A 23,384-nucleotide genomic window follows, 5' to 3' on the forward strand; every position below is an offset into this window, starting at 1 on the left:
AGTTTGTCTGGACAAAGATCACGATGAACAATTTTTTTTGTATAGACGAAAGACCACGATGGAGAGGGCTCTAATAGTAAAAAATAGTCATGGTTTATGGACAGCCCTCAAGCTAGTGCAAGCAGCCGCAAAGGTAAATAGAAAAAAAATCAATCGGTGCCATCGGTACACATTGTGAGTGCACATTATTAAAATATATGTTGACGTCTACTACAGCAATTCAATACAACCGTGATACATTTAAAGCTGAGTAAAAAAAAGTCACAGTCGCGAGTGACTTTTATTTTCAATATCGCATGAATGTTTTTGTTGCATGCAGGTAGTAGTAGTCAATGTGTGAATGTCACACTCCCTACAGTTTTTGACGGTACATTTTCGTTCACTGCCCCGAATGATATTTCCCCAAAAGTAGCAAGGTGGCGCAAGCGACTTGAAGGTGAATTATCAAGTTATGAAAAGTTATGAGTGAAGTCTTCATAACTTGTTTAGTTCTAGCTCTTAGCAACATTGTCTTCAAAATTATTTTTTGAAAAGTTTGTAGAAATTCAAATAACATCAAAACTAGTTTTAGTTGAAAGTACCTTCCTCTAAATTTTTCCTCTTTTTACTTAAAAATTCGTCTTTGATTGATCACAGCTTCATGAGTACCAGTGTCTGAATATTTCAATATACAGTCAACATCGCCGATCCTCAGTAGGATCCGTCATCGTTGAATTCTTCTTTGTGTGAATGTTTTTTTGACAATACATGCACGAATCTGGTAGAACGTGCATTCAGTTTTTCAGTTTTTCAGTTTTCCCCCACTGATTCTCATCCACCTACTAACAGCAAATTCAATTCCGCTAGTGAAAAAAAATCATTTCCTTCAGAATACCCCACAAAAACATTCGCAAATTGCAAAAGTTGTATTATTTATTAAAAGACAATCATGATTCATCAACTGGAGGCATCACATTGCCGTTTTCTTGAACCAGTAATATAAAATTCATGTGTATTTTTTTATATTCAATTTTCAATATTCAGTGCCTCTAGGTGAAATTGAATTTTGAAATGACACCAACAGTGGGTGAAACTGAATGTGTGCGTGTGTTGCACCCACTCTCTTTCTCGTCGCATTCGCACTCGAAGTCAGGTTGGCTTCTTGCTAGCGGAGTTTGTTTTTGTTCGTTTTCGCACTGATCGGGTATCATTCGGCTGAATTTTTACGACACTGATGAGTACTCATCCGATTCCATATCTTTTTACTTGCTTTTGAATTAAATTTAGTAGTTTTCAAACTGTAAATAATTAAAATTGTTTTGACTTAGTTATTTAACAAAAACGACTCAAAAACATGAATTTTCAATTGAATAAATTAAATTTCTTCGATTTTTTGTTGCTTTATTCGCCAAAAATCATATTTTGACTGTTTAACTGCAGTTTTTAAAGCATCTTGTTATAACAATGATTTGAATAGTGCATAGGGAGCCGGATCCTATTCTTGGCACTTTAAATTCACTTTGGAAGTGGAATTTTTTTGAAAGCTACAAAGCTCATATAAGGCCACAATATGCATCGCATCGAAGTGATTATTTTTGCAAAGTTTCAGACAAATCGGTCGAGAAAAAAACCTATGCCAAAATGAATCATGGAAGTGCCCAAGTAGCTCTGCACCACAGAACAGATAGGAAAGATGACAACAAAAACAGCTGCCAAAATTAACGCGAACACTAGCGCACCTGGTGGCGGCGGGCAAGCTTTTTACACAGTAAATTGCTCGAAAAATGTACAGAATTAGACAAGAAAACTCGTCTAAGGAGCCTATTTTGTAAATCGAGTAGATTCATGTGACTCGTCTGTATTCATTGTCGATCAAAGCAAGCATGCATATTTCAGATGTCACCCGTCGACTCCCATAGTAATGCAGTCACATATAGTGACAACTGTCGAAAAACTCGAGTGACAGAGCCGCGTCGAGCGAAATTTTTGGTCGACAGTGACTCCAATCGATTCGTTTTTGATCGACTCGACTTATAAAATAGACCCCTAAATCTTTTTTTTTTAAGATTTCTACTCCAAGGTTGTTGAAAAAAGGTAGTCTTCAAAAAGATGTGAAAATTTTATTAAATATAACGGTAACGAAAAATGGATTAGCATTTTCTCCTTGTTTCAGTAATCAGATCGTACAATAGTTTATTTAAATGCATTTCAATATGAATGAGATAAATGTTTGTTGAATGGTCAAGTTTGTAGGTCAAGGTCTCGGCTTCTAGTGCTCCGATGACCTTGAAATTTTAATCGCAATTCACAGATAACTTTAAATTTACTTAGCTAGAAATTCACATCTTTTTACACACATTTTTTAGTAATCGCAAACATCGAATTTTGCCAAAAAAAACGTCAAGTTTCAGTTTCAAAATATTTTAAAAACTAAAAACTATGTGTTATATTGCTCTAAATCTGTTCATTTAAAAATTATCGCTTATTCAAAATATTGCCATTTTTTTGTCTAAACTTGAGTTTTGTGATAACTCAAAAGTTTGTTTATGATATGTTGGTGATTTCCAACAGAGAAAATTTCAAGTTATTTACAAGCTGCGGTGAAAACTTCTGGTCAAACTAAGCACTAAGAGCATGGATCCAATTGATCATTTTGTAAGTGAAAACGGCCAATGCGTAAATGTTATACTGCACATATGTAAGGAAATAATGTCATGCAATTTTCTTACAATATTCCAGACTTATATGTATTTATTTTTCTTAAACATCATTGAGTGTATTAAGTGATCATACAAATCGAACATAGTTATGCATTCCCAGAAGTTCTTTGCATCTTTCTTTTCTTCAATAAGCAATCGAAGAACAGGGGGTAAACTATTTACAGTAAAGAACGATTTCCTAAAAACTTACATTTCTATAATAAGTCGTATAATAGCTTTAAAAGGCTAAAAAGGTGGATAAGGAATTTAAAGATCTGATAAAGAGAAGTTTTTTATGTACAAAATCCTCTGAATCTTAGAAAAAAAAACATCTAGAAAACTTTTGAATTGCAAACACCCCAAGCGTTCGTGAGATAATAAATTCAATATCATATTGTCGATACAAAATTTAGAGCAAGACAAACAAGCCAGAAAAACGTCCAACTTGAAGCTAAACGATTAGAATATTTTAATGGAACCTCGACTCAAAATAATAAATAATTTCCAAAATCAAAAGTCAGGAGTTTGCTGAGATTTAGACATAAGTTCTCCTGATTTGTCACGTTCCTTGTAATTTTGTGGGACTTTCTAAATTTCACGTTGAAGGCCAAATTTTGCGTACTTCGCGGTTCTGGCAAATTTACATTGTCCCTAATTTTCTAATGTTGTCTCTTGATCTAGTTCATCCATGTTAATTTCAGTAAATTCACGCAATTTTTTTTTCCTGGAATATTTATAACATACAAGCAATAGCTCTCCGTTTATAATAAAAAAATCAACCATCTCGGTTTTATAGTTTGCACGCTCAACAAGTGCAATTAAGACAACTAATCCATCCGACGTGATTCCGCACTTCGACCCGAATTATTTAAGAAATTCTTGGGAATAAAGGACCAAAGATTAGTTAAAATTCCATCAAATAACAACAACTCTTATTTTTTTCTGATGTTGTAGAACGCAACTCTGGTTTTACACCGGAATTCCTCAAACGTCAGCCATTGTATTCTGGCTGGATAGCGGATCTGATGCGCTTTACAACGTGCCATGTTGGGCGCTAAGGATGGGGACTTGGAGACAAATCTATTTTATGCATTCCGAACTGTGGTGCCAAAGCAGAGTAGAATAGTATTAAAGCTCAAGACTCCATCATTCAATCATCAGCAATCATCGAAAACTAAAAACCAGTTTTTTAGCACAAATGTTAAGTGAACCTCACGAACATCTATCATTGCATTACAGATAGTAAGCGCAATGCAATGATAGATTTTCATGAACATTGTTTCAGTTTTGAGCAAAAAAACTGGTTTTGAAAATTAGCAAAACGATGATGGTTATTTTCCTCTTAATTTAATTCAAGGAAATTAAATAACATAACACCACGGCAAATTAATCAACCTTGCACTCGTCTAAAAATTTGCACATCAGACGGAAGTTTTTGCCTTATTTGCATCATAACAATCCTTTGGTAGAAAGCAATAAACAAAATTCGATACCTACATTAGAATGGGGCTCTGCACAAAATAAACAAAAAAGGGGCATATGATTGAAATTAGCGTTATTTTTTCCGATTTGAGTTTAATAACAAGTTCATTCACAGTGCTCCAAGGGGGCGAGGGATGTTAGTAGTTGTTGCTTCAACTCGAAAACTACAGTCGCATATAAAGGACCTTCCAGTTATCACACCATTTTGCTAACACATCCCTAAAGAAACCCAAAAGGACGTCAAAAGACAAAAATCATCGGAAAAATGTTCATGTTTGCAATTCAAAGCGCTGCCAAATGTTTTGATTCAGGTGCACTGCAAGGCTTACTATGCTAGAATCAACGGTGCTGACATAACGTCAAGGAAATTATACGAGCGAGGCAGATCATTTTAGACGAAATAAACGTCAATACCCTGCACTGTAAATTTCAGTGGGGCAAACTATGTTTTGTTCGCCTACTCCTCTCCACATTTTCTTGTACTCTAGCCGAAAATTACTTTTTGTTCTAGGATGGCTATCTGTTCTGTGTCTGCACCCTATATTAAAAAAATCTACAATTTTATTGTTATAAGATTTATGACAAAATGCTTTCAAATTTTTTCAAGGTTTTGACAAATGAGAAAAACCAGTTTCAGCCTACACTCCCGTGCATAAGTTTGGGTTCACCCCCTAAAATTCATGCAAAAGTGTTCAGTCCATATCTCTGTCTTCACACGTCCAATTGAAACTCTCTAAGCCGCATTCGAAAGGCAAAGAGCTATTCTTACTTCGTATGTATTTTTCCAAAAACATTCTTTGAACTTTGTATACTAAATTTTTACTTAAAGTTGTGACATTTTCCAAAAAAAACACACTTAAAAATCATATCTAATTTCCTCAGCATTGGATCGACCAAATCAAAGTGTCCTTAGAATTGTAATCTTATATTCTTTGAAGAGACCCCACAAAATTTTGGCGGAAAAATCTGGAAAGTATTAAAAATCAATGAAACAGTCAGTCAAGTCATCGTGCAAAAGTTTGGGTTCACCCTTCAGTATGGTGTATCGTGCAAAAGTTTGGGTTCACCTGAACTTACTTAAATCTTTGAAATCTCAAACCAATCATGTACGCGCCATTATTTGCGCTCAAAAAAGCTTTAAACTATTAAAATCGGTTGAAAAATGGCAGAGATATTAACAAAAATGATGTGCGTGCGGCTCAGGTGAACCCAAACTTTTGCACGATTTGCATCACACTGTGGAGTAAACCCAAACTTTTGCACGATGGCTGACTGTTTTATTGATTTTGAATACTTTCCAGATTTTTCCGCCAAAATTTCGTGGGGTCTCTTCAAAGAATATAAGTTTACGATTCTAATGACACTTTGATTTACAATTTTGGTCGATCCAATGCTGAGGAATTTTGATATGAACTTTCAGTGTGTTTTTTGAAAAATGTCACAACTTTAAGTAAAAATTTAGTATACAAAATTCAAAAAATGTTTTTGGAAAAATACATACGAAGTAAGTTATTCTTTGCCTTTCGAATGCGGCTTAAAGAGTTTCATTTGGACGTGTAATCACAGAGATATAGACAGAACACTTTTGTATGTTTTTGAGGGGGTGAACCCAAACTTTTGCACGGGAGTGTAAGTATTAAAAAAATGCCTCATAAGCATGTAAAAAGACTTGGAATCGATTGAGTATTCATGAAGCTCTGGTGAACAAAGATGTTTTTTTTTTAGTAAAATGAGGAAAAATTCGGAGAAAACTATTTTTAACTAAAACTGGTCAGGTTCAGAATGATGTCTGTCGTTTTTGTAATATGGGAACGCGAAACGACGGATCATCTGCTCTGCAGTTGTAGTGCATTATACAAGCGCAGATCCAAATTTCTAAACGGGGGTTATTTACAACCAAGTGAAATTTAGACTGGAAATCCCAGTAAGGTTGTAGGTTTTATTAACTCTTTTTTGCCTGACTGGGAAAAGACGCGTCAAAGTGCTTAAGCTGTTCACATGATTCATGATGGACAGTTTTAGTTCCTTCAATGATGCGAATAGTAAAAAGGGACATGCCACAAATGTTCAATCCAATGGACGCAGTGGCTTAACCTTCCAAAAAAAGCCTAGTTTTGAATTTAGACAAATTTGATATTCTACAAACTTTTCATAAATTTAATTATGAAGAGAGTGAACTCCATAGTTGGTTGGAAAATAACAAAGTTATGAAGACTTCGCTGAAGGTCATATTTCATAACTTGAAAATTCACCCTCAAGTCACTTGAGCCACCTCTAAATCTTAAGATTCTTTACTCAAAATTTAAAGTATCACTTTTTATGCGATTTGAATTCAGAAGAGCACACGAATTTTTGGTTTTGAAAAATAAGCCACATCCTACTGTGTACCTTAAATTCGGGTGAAATTAATCGATACGGTGAAATTGATCACCATATCACACGATATTATTTCTTATTTATAGAGCACCAATATCTATCTTATTTTTAGTAAATGAACGCTGTTTGCCTTGACTTGTCGAATTGTATGTTGTGAAGATTTTTGTATTCAAAAATGTATATTTCTATGAAAATAATCTAAAATTTCCGAATCGTGTTCGGTGTGGTATGGGCAGACGTCTATAAACTTCTAGTTTCAAACTATGTTTTGGAGATGGTGTTAATCTGAATGTTTGTGAGGATGCCTATAAGACATTATCGAAATTCATACAATTTCATTATCTTGAAACTATTAAATTGTTGTCAGATATCTGGAGATTCCTTTGGAAATTGCATACATTTAGGTGTTTTCTGCGATATTCTTGAAATTTGATTTTATTATTTCCATAAATCAGGCAGCCCAAATTAAGTTTATAAAGTTGTTTTCAAACCTAACAATAATCGTGTTGACAAGTGATCAATTTCACCCCAAAATGGGATTTATATTCTAGAAATGATTATCAGCACTAAAATCATATTTGTTGAATTCGGCACCTGGGCCAACAAGGCTCAACGTCGTACTTGTTTTCCTGCATTCAGTTGATATGCATTGACAATATTATAGAAAATATACATAAAAAACAGTGGAAAATGACCAATGTCACCCGAAATTATGGTACCCCTTAATGAAAGAGTAATATAAGAGTAATATTTGATGATATGTTCAGCAAAAATACAGGTTTTTGCGTGACAAACAATTTTGTTGAAAACACAACAATTGTTGAAATTCTTGGAAAAAAGTTATAACCAAAATTGTGATTTTAATGGGTGATCACCATACAACGGCATAGATCTAAAAAAGAAACATTGTGTCTTAGATAAAGTTGTTTTAAATTGCTATTTCTACAAAATTGTTGAAGCTTCCAAATGTCTATTCGAATTTTACGAAAACAGCTTGTTTATTTCACTGCTAGGTGGGTTGATAACAAACCTTTTTGCATCAAAAGGTGCGCTTTGATATACCAGGAAATTCCCCGAACAAACTATGCCGCGAAAAACAAAGGAATGGGCGATAAAAAGCGCATGAAATCGACAAAATAAAACAGTGGAGCATGACTATAAATTGGAAGAACATGTTAAATAATTAGTGGCGTAATTCGATCCGTTTGACTAAAACAAATCTCAAAATTTAGTTTTTAATAAGCATGCTATATTACATATATGGCATTTTGAGGAGGCGCGGTAAATGGCTGGGCATGGCGTACCATTGGTACCTCGCGTACCTGCAGGAATAAAAAATACCCCTTTGTGCGGTCCTTAGCCTCTTGCCCAGCAACTCCTATCCCTACCTCCTCGTGGTACTGGCCGGGGTACGAGTAACCTTGGGGAAGATCGGGTAACCAACCCCCGGTGGGAACTTTGGTCGTATGCTGACAGAGAAGGGGGGGTTTGCTTTTGCTTTTGCTTCTGCAAACCTTGAGCGTCTGTACTCCATGTTAGGAGCGGCTCACAACAGCGTCTGTTCCCCATGTCAGGGGCGGCTGATCATCGTCCGAGTGCCAGAGAACGACTCTAAGCTAAACTGCGCACTATGGCCCTCCGAACATTTAGGGGGAATGGTCCTCCGGAAATCTAGGGGGTTGGTGTCAGGCCCTGCAAGCCAACTGTAAAAACACATCAGCACAGGAACGTCAACGAGAGCATACGGACCGGAACAATTGGCAAAGATCACAGCGGCGTAAATGGACTAGTGATTGGAAACTCGGTACGTGGAACTGCAAATCTCTCAACTTCATTGGAAGTACTCGCATACTCTCCGATGTACTGAAGACCCGTGGTTTCGACATCGTAGCGCTGCAGGAGGTGTGCTGGACAGGAGCATTGGTGCGAACGTTTAGATGTAACCATACCATCCACCAGAGCTGTGGGAACACACGCGAGCTGGGAACAGCTTTCATAATAATGGGTGATATTCATAGCCGCGTGATCGGGTGGAGGCCGATCAATGAACAAATGTGCATGTTAAAGAATCAAAGGCCGATTCTTTAACTTCAGGATAATCAACGTGCATAGCCCACACTCCGGAAGCACTGATGATGACAAGGACGCATTTTACGCGCAGCTCGAACGCGCTGCCCAAGCCACGACGTCAAGATCATCATAGGAGATTTGAACGCTCAGGTTGGCCAGGAGGAGGCGTTCAGACCGACGATTGGAAAGTTCGATTGGAACCCACCGGCTGACGAACGAGAACGGCCTACGACTGATAGATTTTGCCGCCTCCAAGAAAATGACCATTCGTAGCACAGCCTCCCGTATCGGTACACCTGGAGATCACGACGCTCGCCCCGGTACAATCTCATCAAATCAAAGCAGCCATTAATGACGCTGCCGAAAGCGTTGTCCGATATGTGGAACGGAGCTCAAGATACGATTGGTTCGACGAGGAGTGCCAGGAGGTTTTAGAGGAGAAGAATGCAGCGCGAGCTGCAATGCTGCAGCATGGTACGCGGCAAAACGTGGAACGATACAGACTGAAGCGGAAACAGCAAACCCGCCTATTCCGGGACAAAAAGCGCCGCCTGGAAGAGGTGGAATGCCACAGGCACAGAAGGTCAGGACAGCGAAGGCGATGGCTACGTCAGCGCAGCGGACAGCGGAAACCAACCAGCTCCCACGATGGGGGAAGTTAAGGATGCCATTCAACAGCTCAAGAACAACAAGGCCGCTGGCAAGGATGGTATCGGAGCCGAACTCATCAAGATGGGCCCGGACATGTTGGCCGCTTGTCTGCATCGGCTGATAGGCGGCGAAGGATGAACCACGAGCTCGCTCAACTCTACGACGAACCCAGTATCGTGAAGGTAGCTAAAGCTGGAAGGATACGCTGGGCAGGGCATGTTGCAAGAATGCCGGACAACAACCCTGTAAAGATGGTGTTCGCTACGAATCCGGTCGAAACAAGAAGGCGTGGGGCGTAGCGAGCTAGGTGGATTGACCAGGTACACCAGGACCTGGAGAGTGTGGGTCACATTCGAGGATGGAGAGAAGCGGCCATGAACTGAGTGAATTGGCGAAATATTGTTGGCGAGGTTTTATCAAGATAATTGATGTAAAGCCAAATAAGCATAAACATTTTGAGGATGTTATACGCCACAGAAATTAGACTAAATTCTTTGCAGCAATATTTAAATGTTTTTGTGAAATATTTTGAGAATGTTTTCATCACAGCTGTAAAATGTTTGGATGGTGGAGCGAATAATCTGGATTTTTGTCACATGGTAGAGTAATTGAACTTGATGTTTAGATAAAATTATGTAAACTACATTACAATGATGTATTTTGAAGATTATGTACTTTCGATTACGTTTATGGTGGTCAGAACTATCTGAAATTCAATCACACAGTGTGGTAACTGAACCTGGTATATGGGGAAAAAAATATTCGATCGTTTCGATGCATTATTTTATGAATTACTTTTCGGAAAAGTTGTAGAAGACCTTAATATCTTCCGAATAGGGGACCGAAAAATCCGTACATCATAAAACAAAGTTTTTGTAAGTCTACATTTACTCTGCACACACTCTTTTCTGTCTTCTTAATTAAACTGACAATTTACAAAAAAAATCATTTAATTCTTTGGAGCACTTTCTTCTGCAAGTAATTGTTTTTGTTTTGCCCACATTTAGCCCATTTTTCATAGTATTTAACAATTTTTCCAAAACTATAGTTGATGTACCTTGAGAAACTCTATGCACAGGGAAATTTTCATTTTCATTACGAAAAGGTTCTGGACATTTCATTTTCATTATGAAAAGGTTCATTTTTTCATTACGAAAAGGTTCTGGACCAACCGGGAATCGAATCTTTAGCATGGCTTGCTTTGTGGCTGCGGACGCTAATCATTTGGCAAAGGAAGGCCTCAAAATTGCTAACTACATCACCTGAATAAAATATGAAACTTTTGAGAGTTTGATCGACTTTTGTTTGCCACTATATTGTGTCGTTTTCGCTTTGAGGCATGGAGACGGTCGGTAACGGACATGGTCAAAAGACACGGCTAGTAATATTCTGTCGCTCCAATTGAGAACCCTTCAATGAACTTGGATAGGTCTTCCAACTGCATGACTAGAATATAATTAGTTTAATTCATCTTCAAATTCGAATTCCTATGGGCAATGTGGTTTATTTTTGTCATCATGGAAGCCTTTTAAGGTCGTGAGCTGTGGGTAATAGGAATTTAGCGGAATTTGGAGCAAGTGTGCCATAGGGATACGTAGCTACCTCAACATCAACATCAACGAGTAAATGTTTGTTTTTTTTCTCTTTGACAAAGGTGAAACATGGCTGTCGCAATGGCCGACTTAAACAACGAATGCACGTTGTCAAACTTACTTTTTAAATTTTTATGTTCCCTTATAAGTTTGAATACAATAAATGAAAATTGATATCATTTTCATTGAGTTTTATTAATTTTTGTATAAGCAATCAAAAATCAGAGGCTCATAATATTGGATGTTTTTAAAAAGCGAGGTACAGTCAACTCTCCACATCTCGATATCTCTCCCTCGATGATTGCTTCGGTCCCTTCATTCTGCATACGATTTCTCTCTCCATATCTCGACATCCTCCTTATCTCGATATCTCCATATCTCGATGTGTTCCTGTTGATTGTTTGTTCCCAATTTTCTCTCTATATTTCGATTTGAACATTATCACAGGTTACTAGTCCATGAGATTTAAGTAGACCATGAGATTTAAGTGATTCAGAACAATTTGGAAACTCGATGTGATGTTTGTTTGTTTATTATTTTCCTAGTAACGGAGTGATCAATCTAGTGTTCATTAAATAAATGTTCTTTGTCTCGATCTCTCCCTATTCGATGGTCCCTTCGATATCGAGTAGGGAGAGGCGACTGTATAAGGTATCTAGGTATATTATAACCAGATTTTCCTAATGCACGATGCACCTGCAGCAGTCCAAATGTGTAAGTTGATGTGGAATTTGAACGAAGAAAAAAGATTTACATGCGAAATGTTTGTTTGAAATCTGTACTTCTTGGTGCAAGTGTGCCACCTGTTTGGTAATATAAATCTGTTGAACTTTTAAAAATGAAAATTCCAGAATGCTAATAGTGAACCAAAATCAAGCATTGGTAATGTTTTTTTTTGTTACAAATTTTGTACATTAACATGTTTTCTAGTGTTGAGCCCTTTGTCAAAAAAAATCTTTTGCAGCTGAATAGCTTGAGCATCTCATTCGCCGTCTACAATCATTTTTCGTTATTCCAATTTGTAAAATTACATACATACCCTGAACAAAAGTTCGTAATTAATATGGAAGCAGCACTTCGATTTTGTGAAATAAAAAAGCAAAATATAATTTTTTTATAATAATTTGGTGCTGACCCAGTCGAACACTGCAAACGTTTTAATTTAATGGTTTATTTTGTATAAAACGTAGATAAAAATAACAATAGCAGAAGAAGGCAAACTTATTTGGTAAGTAATTCAAATAAAAAATAAATAAATTTTTATTTTACGTGTTTCCTAATTTGAAATTCAGTCGATGTCAGTCTTGTTTTATATGGGTGGCACGCTGGCCCCATAGTGTTGAAAAAATACGTTATTTTAAGAATTCAGAATCTCTAAAACTACTATTTAAAATTTCTTTTAATTTGAATGACACAATGCTTATAAGAATATGCAAAATTAACATCATGATACAGTGATACCTCCATGAGTCGATGTTCCATGACTCGATATCGACTCATGGAACCATACTAAAAACAAAATTTCATGGTTACTATGATAGTCTCTAGAAGCAGCTTTCAAAAGGATTGGTGTTCCATGACTCGATATTTCCATGAGTCGATGGTCCCTTCAATATCGACTCATGGAGGTTTCACTGTATTAAATATGTGAATTTTATAAGCTCACCACAAAGCTAGATAATAAATTGCTTAAGGTGGCACACTTGCCCCAAATTCCTCTAACACTGCAGTAGAACCATCACAAAACAGAAAGTAGCATCAAACGCAACTGAGTCACGGTGCCCTTGAATACAGTGCATCCTGCACGGTCAACACTCTACGTTTGACGGGTGGTTGGGAAAATGAAAATGAGAAGGTGTTGGCCCATGTCCCGGATTGCATCGCATTGTGAAGGCGTGTAAAGCCGTGACAAATTGTGTCCTGGTGGTTTCACTTGACCGTACATGTGCGGTCCCGTTCTTTTCACGGCAGATTTTCGTCGGAAGGTTATGAAGGTCACCGGTGTAATAAATTTGAAACACGATTGTGTTGTTTCTGTTTTCACTATCATTAGCTAGACGGAGGCGGTAAGCTGTAAAGGATAGCCACGGTCAAGAGAAATGTTTATTTGTGCGCGCTACTAATGGATCACTGTTGAAGGGAAACGGATAGCTGTTAGTTCAATTGGTCATGGTCTTAAGTGTAGAAGTCTTTTAAGATGATTTATTTTGATACTTTGTATGATAATTTCGTGATCCCAAACTTTTGTACGATACACCATACTGAGGGGTAAACCCAAACTTTTGCACGATGATTTGAATGACTGTTTTATTGATTTCAAATTGTTTTTAAATTTTTCTGTCAAAATCTCGTGAGTGATTTTCAAATAATATAAGATTACAATTCTTATTACACATTGATTTTAAATTTTGGTCGATCCAATACTGAGGAAATTAACCATGTTTTTTCAATGTGTTTTTCTAAAAATGTCTCAACTTTAAGTAAAAATTTAGTTCACAAAAGTCAAAACAAGTTTTTGGAAAATACTTAAGTAAGATTAATCCTTAGCCTTTCGAATGCGTTATAGAGAGTTTCAGTTGGACGTGTAATCACAGAGATATACATGAAACAGTTTTGTATGTTTTGAGGGGGTGAACCCAAACTTTTACACGGGAGTGTAGCTGGAAATTGTGTCAGACGATATTAAATTAATTTTTAGGTGCACGGTGCTAGTTCCCTTGTTTGACAGGCTTCCGAAAAGCTTTCAACTCCAATATCGGAAAATTAAGTAATCACTGGCCATCTGGTTTCATATATTTCTTAGTAGATTATCACGGAGTTAGCACTCGCTGAAATAACATCGACAACAAGATTTTTTTCTTTTTGTATTTTTACGATAAATCACAACTTACGAATACATTGTATGAAATATGAAAATCAGCACAGAATTCTTGATTTTTGGTCGAACTTCTAACAGCATTGCATGTAGCTTTCTTTTAAATAAAAACCCGGGCAAGATGCAAGATTTCGGAAGGAACTTATGAACTGATATGGGCCTGAGCAAATTCTCCTCCGATTCTTGGATCAGATTAACGCCGAATCTTAGGAGCTAGAATGTTCAGCAGCTATTATCTGTATTATATTTTTTAACATTATTCTTACTGAATCTTGCTCGATATTACCAAATTGTTAGAATCGCTTGATTTTTGAAAAAAAAAAAAAAAAAAATATAAACTCACTTCACCATACTATATTGTTAGGTACTGTGATTTGGCCCACAGTTCTAAACATTTTTGCATAATAAATTATTTTCACGAAGCCGTCCTGTAATGACTCTATAATATTAAAAAAAATCGGCAAATTGTGACTTATTCGGCCTAGCAAGTCTTGAGTAGGGTGAGTATGGGCTAGATATGTCACCTAAGTAAAGGATCCCACGGTGTCTATGGCTGTTGAACTTTATAGGATTCTTAAGATTCTTCGGGAAAGTTTAGACACTTTACCCTTTACCTTTCTGTTGAAGGTAATTTTTCCATTTTTGTGGATAACAATTGCCGAAAAATGTGAGTTTATAACAAAACAAACGACGAATTCGGACATGAGACACAAGTCTAGAAACCGCGAAAAATTGAAATTGTGCTAGACAGTTATTTTTTACGTGACGTACTTTATGAATGCTCTCTTAGTACAATGGAACCTCATAAGAGTCATATTAACAAAACTGAAAGAGGTTTTTTTTCGCTTGAAGTATCTGTTTACACATACAAAATTTGATTGATTTTATTAATAACTAGTACTTTCGGCAAACTTCGTCTTGCCATCAAGTAGGTTGTTGAAAGACTCTTTGAAAAACTTCTATACAAAATGACAGATTAGTTTTCAGTCGATTTTCCAGCTACTCCGGAGAATTATTCAAAACGTTCCCTTCACACAAACACGTCGGAACACTTGACGAATGCAATAGTGAAAGAATCATGTAAGTCCATTAGCCCGTTCTTTAGTCATTTCGTGACATAGGTTCCATTTTTATTTATATAGAAGATAGAAGATAGAAGATAAAGAAATTTACTATATCTATGTTTGATATCACGTAAATATGCCACATTGTCTAAAAGACTCCCGATGGATTGCATATCATTGATGTTTGCGTTACATGTCTTCAAAGCCGATTTAGATTCCGGGGGTCCGGGCTGGGCAAAGTTGGGATTATCCCTGGAGTTCTCTCGAGAGCTTTTTAAAAAGTTCCTCGTATATTTTTTATGAAAAATCAGGATTTTTTCAAGAGTTCCCATAAAAAAATAATATAAAAAATGTACCTCAAGTGATATTATTTGACGAAGAAATTACATATTTATATTGATATTTATTTTATAAAGAAATTACATATAAAACTTATCGCATCAATTTATCCATGAAAGTTTTCTGTGATTACTCTCGGAAAAGGTGTAATTATTTTTCTCAGAGTCCCTCCAAAGATGCACTAAAATTATCTGCAGAATTCAAACAAGATTTCTCAACATATAATATCTTGGATTAAAAAATTTCTTCGAAGGATATCAGAAAAAAAATCTGAAAGAATCCTTGAAGAACTTCTTGAGAGAATATGTGGAGTATTTGTTAAAGGATTTTTAACAAAAATTTCGGAGTATTCTTTAAAAATTTTATATAGATATCTTCAGTAGAAATTCTGGACGAATTCTTCCAAATTATACTTAAAAGGACTCCAAAAATAGCTGCTAAGAAATTCATTGTTACTATTCCTGGAGAAAACGTGAAGACATTCTTTTATGAATCTATGAAGAATTTTTTGTGATCTGAAAGAAGCTTTAATTTTAAAAGAATCTTAGAAGGTAAACCATGAAGAATTTCTGTTGAAGATTCTAAAAGATATTTTAGAATTTTTCTTAGAGGTATCTCTGAAAGAACTCTTGATGAAATCCACTGGAACATTTGTAGATTTTGTTACATAAACGAACCCTCGTTGAGTATGGCATAGAACCACTACAATATTTTAGAAATGGACTCAATAATGCCATTTTTGGTGTAAAATGAAGCCGAAATTCTCGGTTTTGCGTAGAAATATCTCTTTTTCAACTATAGGATATCGGGTCGATATCGATATTCTCAAATCCGATATATCGCCGACACTGATATTGAATCAATATGATACCGCTGATACTGATAAATACTAATCGTGCACAGCCCTACTTCAATCTTCTTTCAATCTGTTATTTTCAAATGCGTTCAATGAACCCGTTACTCAGCCAACAAAAACCAAGAACCTAGACGTGCTACGAATTCCACTTTGTTCATTGTAAAATTTTACATTTTTTTAATAAAAGAAATAGGAGAGTACATAGATGTCCGTCATAGTTTAACTTTTCGTGCAAAAAAAGATCCACATGTTGATTATAATGATTGCTTTGTGTGAAATTTGAAAATGAACTTTTCAAGTAGCTCTTGATGGGAAAATTATTCATTAGTCATTTTGTTCAATTGTCCGTTCTTATGATCAATATCAGCGCACAGTGGCGCACAGTAAAAAAAAATGAAGTTTGCAAATTCCTTCTCTGATATTTTTTCTTGATTTCTTCAGTATTGAATAATAATTCCCGAAAGTAACAGATCGGTGTATATTTCGATTTTCTACAGCATGTGACCTGAAGAGAAGTCAGCTGAAATTGACCCTTTGATTTTTTCAAATAGAAATCATTACAAATTTGACGTTTCCTATTATGGATCCTCTATCTGATTCCCATGTAATCTGACTCGCTGCCGACGTGCCTATTATGGATCCTCTTGCGTGTTTAATTTACAAAACTGTTCACATTTCTGTATTTATGCACCTTAGACCAAATATTTTGCCTGAAATTGCTGACTAACAATGCAATCGAAGTTTCCCCGGTGGATTTTCTTATGAATAAGGTTGCTTTGAGTGTTAATTTTATGTTTTTCTGTAGGACCCCTACGCAAAAATAAAACGCAAAGGGTCCATAACCGGCATCGACTCCCTACATTTCTCAGATGAAAACTTAGATTCGACAATAGATAGCTACAAAGGATAAAGCGGCTCCATTGACGCTCTCATTCTCACCATTAACGACCAACAAAAACCTCGCCAAAATGTATGCAATACAAGTACAGTACCAAGCTGGAAGCTTTCAACCGCATGCTATTCGAGCTAACCACATTTAACTTTTTAGTAGTGATTACCCGACAGAGATTTCCTAACATACAATGTACTGCTGCTAGTTATAAGGTAAATGTAATGTTGACAAAAGGTAAAAGAATAACAAATTTACTGGATTTTCAAACATTGCACATTTTTGAAACCTGTTTTCTTAAATATGGTTCCTTTCTCTTCCCTAAAACATAGTGAAGAAAACTTTGCCTACTCGAATAGCAGCGGAAATAGAGAACGCGCGCAAGATGGCGGAAAACCCCACCACCCCGTTGTAACTGGAAACTCAACAAATTTAATAAATCTTAACTTTGAAACAGTGCCGCAAGTGGATTTCTCGTAAGACTTCCCCTTCTTGGCGGATGCCTAGCGCTCATATTAGAAAATAGTTGCGCGATGGCGCGGTGGTTTCGAGAAAAACGAACGATGTCAGGCTTCCTCCAGGAAAGTGCTTGATGCAGCGCTCTGATGTGTGGGTAAAAGTCGTTCGCTCGTAGAAATAATATATTCGAATATAATTAGTTTTCAGTCGCGCGGTTTCAACGATGGAGGTTACGATGGATACGGGGATGGGGAGTCCTTAGCGAACTTTTTCGCCTACAAAGTTAAGCTTCTTTGCCGGATGAATATTGTTCCGTGTTTTCGAAATGTTAATCCGGTGCACAGCGGAACGTGCTTGGTGGCTCAAAAGAACTTATTATTCGGTTGAGTTTTTGGAATAGCATTATAGAACTTTTCCTGATCATGGTTTTCTGTTTAAATTTTATATCTTTCAAATCCAGTTTAGAATTACATTTTGCAAAGTTAGTCTGATAGATATATATTTATTAATAATTTGTAGGATTAGTTCTTTTGCTTTCTGACCGAGTAATTTTTGAACACCCCAGTAGCTATAATATCCTTTCAATTGAAGCTTTAAGGCTTCCCATCTGTGGCAATAGTTGTTTATACACCGAAGATAATGTTTTTCTCCTCTAGACACAACTTGGCAGCTGCTACAATTGCTACTAAAGTCTACATTTTGAGTTTTCCGTTTACTACTCTTCACTATGGGTTGAGTTTTCTTAGCGGTAGATAATAATATGAATCTCAGCGACAATTCATCATGCATAAATTTACATCTAAATTGTGCTTCAAAATTTTAGTCCGCTATTCACATGTTATTAGTTTCTTGATTCTTACATTTATCCTTTAACTGGTTCTAGGAAAGTTTGCTTCAGCAAAATAAATTTATAACGGCCCTCTCCGTTCACGTGTATTTTATGATAATGAAGATATTTGATGCAAACACTTTTCACCACTCTTCGTACGGTTCTCCTTGTGTATATCGTGGTTTTCTATCCACTAGAGAGAAGATCCATCCGCTCGCTGTGGTGGCATAGAGTATAAAGCTTCTTCGATGAATGTCCCTACCCTCTTCAGCTATACACAGTTAAGAAGGATGGCAACTCATCATCAGCACGCGCGCATCCTTTCGAATCCCTATCGCAATTACACCGAAATTCGCTTCCAACCAGAGTGATGAAGATTGTTTGCTCCTGGAGGAAGAATTTGTCTTCCAGTGCTTTGCACATACGTTAGGTAGGCAGTTAAAAAAGGACATTTTGTTCCCTCTCGTGGTGGGGTGTTCTTCGACGGTACTGTAGAGAGATTTATCCCTCACGTTTAATAAGTTCTGGCTTCCTCGTATCCTTTATGGTATGATATTCCCCCTATCTACAGAATCATTGTAGCATCCCACTTTCTTAGTACGTGCCTTTTGGCGTGTGCTCGAGTTCGAAGAATAAATTTGATTAGAAAAGTAGATGGCAACGGGTATGCCATTTAATTTATTCATGAAAGCACCGCCAATTGCAGTACGGATTAAAGGAGAGAAACGTATTTTGAAATCAATCTAGAGAATACTTAGGATTGTAGTTTTTATTTTCATCTGTATCTAGAATTTCATAGAGATTAAGGAATAAACCATCCTTAAATAAGTTAGAAGAAAAATATACATTAGCGCGGTTCAAAATTCAAAACAGTTAGAAAATCCTGTCTCCCATATCTTCCTAACAATCTTCAGCATTTTGTGAAATTTTCAGCTTTTTCGATGATTATTTAAAGGTGGCCAAAGACATAGTAGGTTTATATGTGAATTACTATGTAGAAATTTTGAAAAATTTTCCCTACACGTTAGTACTGGAATGTAAGTACAAACTTATCATCTCAAAGTGAAAACTAATTCTTCAAACCCTAATTAAGAGAGTTGCTGAAGAAAACAAAACAATCCGATAGATGGGAGAAGAGATATCCATAAATTTGTTTGCTATTATTTAGCTCAGGGCTGTCCAACGTACGGCCTGCGGAGAGTTCGAAGATTCTTCTCATATTTGGCCCGTTGAATATTCTATCAACCCGATGTTATAATATCTTCTTCTACGGAGATATTTGTTGGCACTCATCTAAACCAAACATAGACAATGCAATTGCAAATCAGTTTCGCGCAGGTGACAATTCATCGTTTCTTAGAGCTACCGTCCTCGATTGGCTACATAACAAGTATCCCAGTCACGAAAAACGCTACACCGATGGGTCACTCTCGAACATTGGCGTCGGTTTGGGAGTTTCAGAGTCCCACATTTCACTAAGCCTTAGTCTTCTTTCTACATGCTCCGTTTTTTTTTCCGCGGAAGCCGCTGCTATTTTCATAGAAGCCACCATACATCCGACCGACCAGTATTAATCCTTACAGATTCAGCAAGCGTGGTTTCTGCCTTGCAATCTGAAAGGCCCACACATCCATGGATTCAGGGGACGCTGGAGAATTCTCTGCCGAACACAACTTACGCATGGATTCCCGGACATTGTAGGATACCCGGAAATGTAGCTGCCGATAACCTCGCCGGGACTGGTCATTCTTCTCCTCGTTTCGAAGAAACGGTTCCTTTCGATGATGTGAAAAGATGGATTTCGAAAACCTTCAAGAACGTATGGAGTACTGAATGGGCTCAGTCTTACTCTCCGCACCTGCGAAAAATCAAACTCTCAACCGAAAACTGGGTCGATTGTCCTCTTCTCCACGATCAACGAGTCATCTCCCATTTAAGGTGAAGATGCATCGAAGCCAAACCTCAAATTTTCAAGAGCACAAATCTAGAGAACTAAACATCCATTCAAGCTGAAAACTTAATCGATTGGTCACCACCAGCGTGTGACCAATCGTTTACGTTTTCAGCTCGAACCGCTGTATGGTTCTCTAGATTTGTGCTCTTGAAAATTTGAGGTTTGGCTTCGATGCATATTCACCTTAAGAACCGAGCATACACGGGTTTCTCATAACATGGATGGACGTGGTCTTTTCAAACGGATGTGCTCAATCTGCGGCGTTCAGAACTCCGTCGAGCACTTTATATGTACATGTCTGCAATACGAATCAGCCCGGAGATCCTTCGGAATTTGTGTCAGAAATTGTTTTTCATACAAAACAACGTCTACTTTATGATTCGTATAGGGCCATGAAACGTCGAAAAACACAAAGACTTTTACTACGTCGTTCTTTGAGATAACGTAAAAAATACGTCGTATTTTTATATTTACACGGGTTTTACGTCCTCCTTTAAAATACAGGTCGAACTCGATTATCCGGAGACTTGATTATCCGGCGACTCGATTATCCGGAATTTTAGACTCGATTATCCGGAGTATGTTTTTCGATATTTTTGTTTTTCAGATTTTATGCATAAATTTGAGATAATTTAGTATTGCAATATACAATATGAATGGTTTACCAGTTTTGGAAGTAGGTAAGAAAAAGGGAATTTAAAAAATAGTTTTTCGGTGTATGCTAGTCAACATTTTATTTTGTCCAGGGCTCTAATCTGCCATGAATCGCAAGTCCAACTGCATTTTCATCAAAATTTAGTTGAGTATAGTTCTCAATATATCTTCCAATGCTCTTCCAGCTGCAGTAATGAGATAATAAAATTTATTCGAAAAAAAAAATAAGAAAAAACAGCCAGTCAAATTGAATGAAAAGTAACCGCATATCAGTCCCACTACAGATTTCCGCACTGTGTAACACAAAAATGAACCGTGTTTTGAGCATCATCATATTTTTCTCGGAAAGATATCGTAATGAAAAGCTAATTGTGAAAGTTTCATTAATATTTGAATAAGTTCCAATCTCCTGGAATTTTTTGAATATTCGTATGGAAAACGAGTTTGAAAATTTCATAGCCCATTTTCTCAATGTCTACTTTTTACAGGTGATACTGACTTGAGATTCACGGCAGTAATGTTCCTAGAAATAACTTCTGGCTACGCCATATAAATAAAACAACGAAAAACAGATAATATTTTTGTTCTTTTTTAGCAGATTTTCTGTTTTCTTTCAGTGATTCGATTATCCGGAGTGAAAAAAAAATCGATAGCTGGATAATCTAGTCCGAACTGTAACGCTATTTTTACGCGGTACATTGGCCGATGTAGCTAAACCTTAGAGTATTTGGCATTTTCGACCTAAAAATTAAATACTCATTCATAGATAACCTCTTTGACATAAAAAACAATGAGGGACCCAAATGCAAGAGGTATAAGTATCATTCTGGTCAGTTTTGAGTTGAGCATACTAAAAAAATCGATTGTTATAAGTTTTACTGTACGTCCACACTATTTTTTCCTTGATTTTTCTGGCGTTTTAGCTACCAGTTTGATTTTTCTATTTCCGTTTAAATAAATAACTTGGTTTAGCCCTAGAAAATGAAATCCGGGAGTGGCGGGGGATTTGCATCAACTTCAAGTACTAATTTAGTAAGTATTTGTAATACTGTGAATTTGACGTTTCAATTTTGGTTGAAGAGATCTGAGAGCATTTTTTGCATGATTAGCGTGACGGTCGTATTTTGGACCCCCTAAGGAAGTGATTTTTTTTTTGTCCCAATTAATTAATTGCACAGCGTAACCAAGTCAAAGAACACGCCACAATGTAGAGAAAAACTTCCTCTTCGAGATAAAAATGCCCATACGCTCATGTAGGATCCAAAAAACATCGAAAATACTTGAATTGTGAAGCATTGCTTTTCATTATTTCGGACCCTCAAAGTATATGTTTTGGACACCAGGCATTTTTTTTATCGTTTGGCGACAAAGTCCACGATACTCGTTGTATGATATGCTTGCCCATAGTCTAATCAATCGATTGACAATGGAATACCGAAGTTCAGAAATTTAAACAAAGTTTTTGTTTACATTTGAATAATTTCTGACGGCTTCAATTTCTGTGTGTAACGTGTTGTAACGGCTGCATGGATAAACCGATTAAATTAAATTAATTTCAGATAAAATTTACACATTTTCTATGTACAAACGGTTGATGCTAGTGCACGGATAAAAATCTGATCCCCACACCATGATTTACAAATCATGAAATTCATAAATTGGTTAGGTCATAATATCAGGGTCACAAATCATGGTTCCTGGAGTCATAATCATGATTCCTCATAAGCGTAACATCCAGTGTGAAAACACTAAGCGGCGCACTTTGCTTCATCTCATTCGTACCGATCACACTAAATTCAAGATGACGAAGTGGTTGAGTGGTAGAGTACGTGGCTCACGATCGGAAGGTTCATGGCTCGAATCTCAATGTATGCTGTTTTTAACTTTTTTTTATTTTGTCGATCATAAACGGATGCGCGACTCAGCATTTTTGGCATTTGAATCATGATTCCGAGCAATCAGCTACAAAAACCTAACGCGTGTGTTGTGTTACGGCAATCTGACTCATGATATCATGAGTCCAAATCATGGTGTATTTTCATAAGACGAAAACACGCTGGAATCATGATATCATGAGTCATAATCTTGTTTTTGGATTCTGATTTCTACCCGTGTGCAAAATAGTCCTATCTTTTCTAATGACATGCGAATTGAGTTGGTTTTTCGATTCAAACTGGGTTTCAGGAGATTTAATTTTTAAACCAACTTTTAACTTGTTGAAATCACTTGCAGGATTCTATTCGGTAGTGATCGTAATTATGCAAATCATTGTTTCGAAAAGTTGAAAACAATACATTGGAACAAAACTTTTTATTTGTGAACCCCTAATATTCATAAGGCTATGAATATAAGCAAAAAAGGGCCATTCATGTATTGAAAATGTTGCAACGAAAAATATTTATTCAAACTCTTTACAAGGAGAGTAATTTCAAACAATTGAAACATTTCGTGTGAAATGAACGAAAAAGCTTGTAGGTCCCAAAATAAGTTGAAGAGAATTGAAAATACATCCATGCTACTCCGCTCGCGTTTCACCGTGCTGTCGTTTTGTAATACTCATTGTCACAAAACACTATTGAATTCATACACACAGGCATTCATGGCGAACTGCTCAAC

The 23,384-nt window shown here is 36.6% G+C and overlaps 1 protein-coding gene across 6 annotated transcripts in view; it reads right to left on the minus strand.

Annotated features, from left to right (window-relative positions):
* The window catches only part of LOC5566151 (PDZ and LIM domain protein 7), a 123,547-nt gene that overhangs the window by 42,733 nt on the left and 57,430 nt on the right, over positions 1-23,384 (minus strand). The window lies entirely within an intron of this gene.

The sequence above is a fragment of the Aedes aegypti genome, chromosome 2, assembly GCF_002204515.2.
Source record: "Aedes aegypti strain LVP_AGWG chromosome 2, AaegL5.0 Primary Assembly, whole genome shotgun sequence".
Lineage (NCBI taxonomy): Eukaryota > Metazoa > Arthropoda > Insecta > Diptera > Culicidae > Aedes > Aedes aegypti.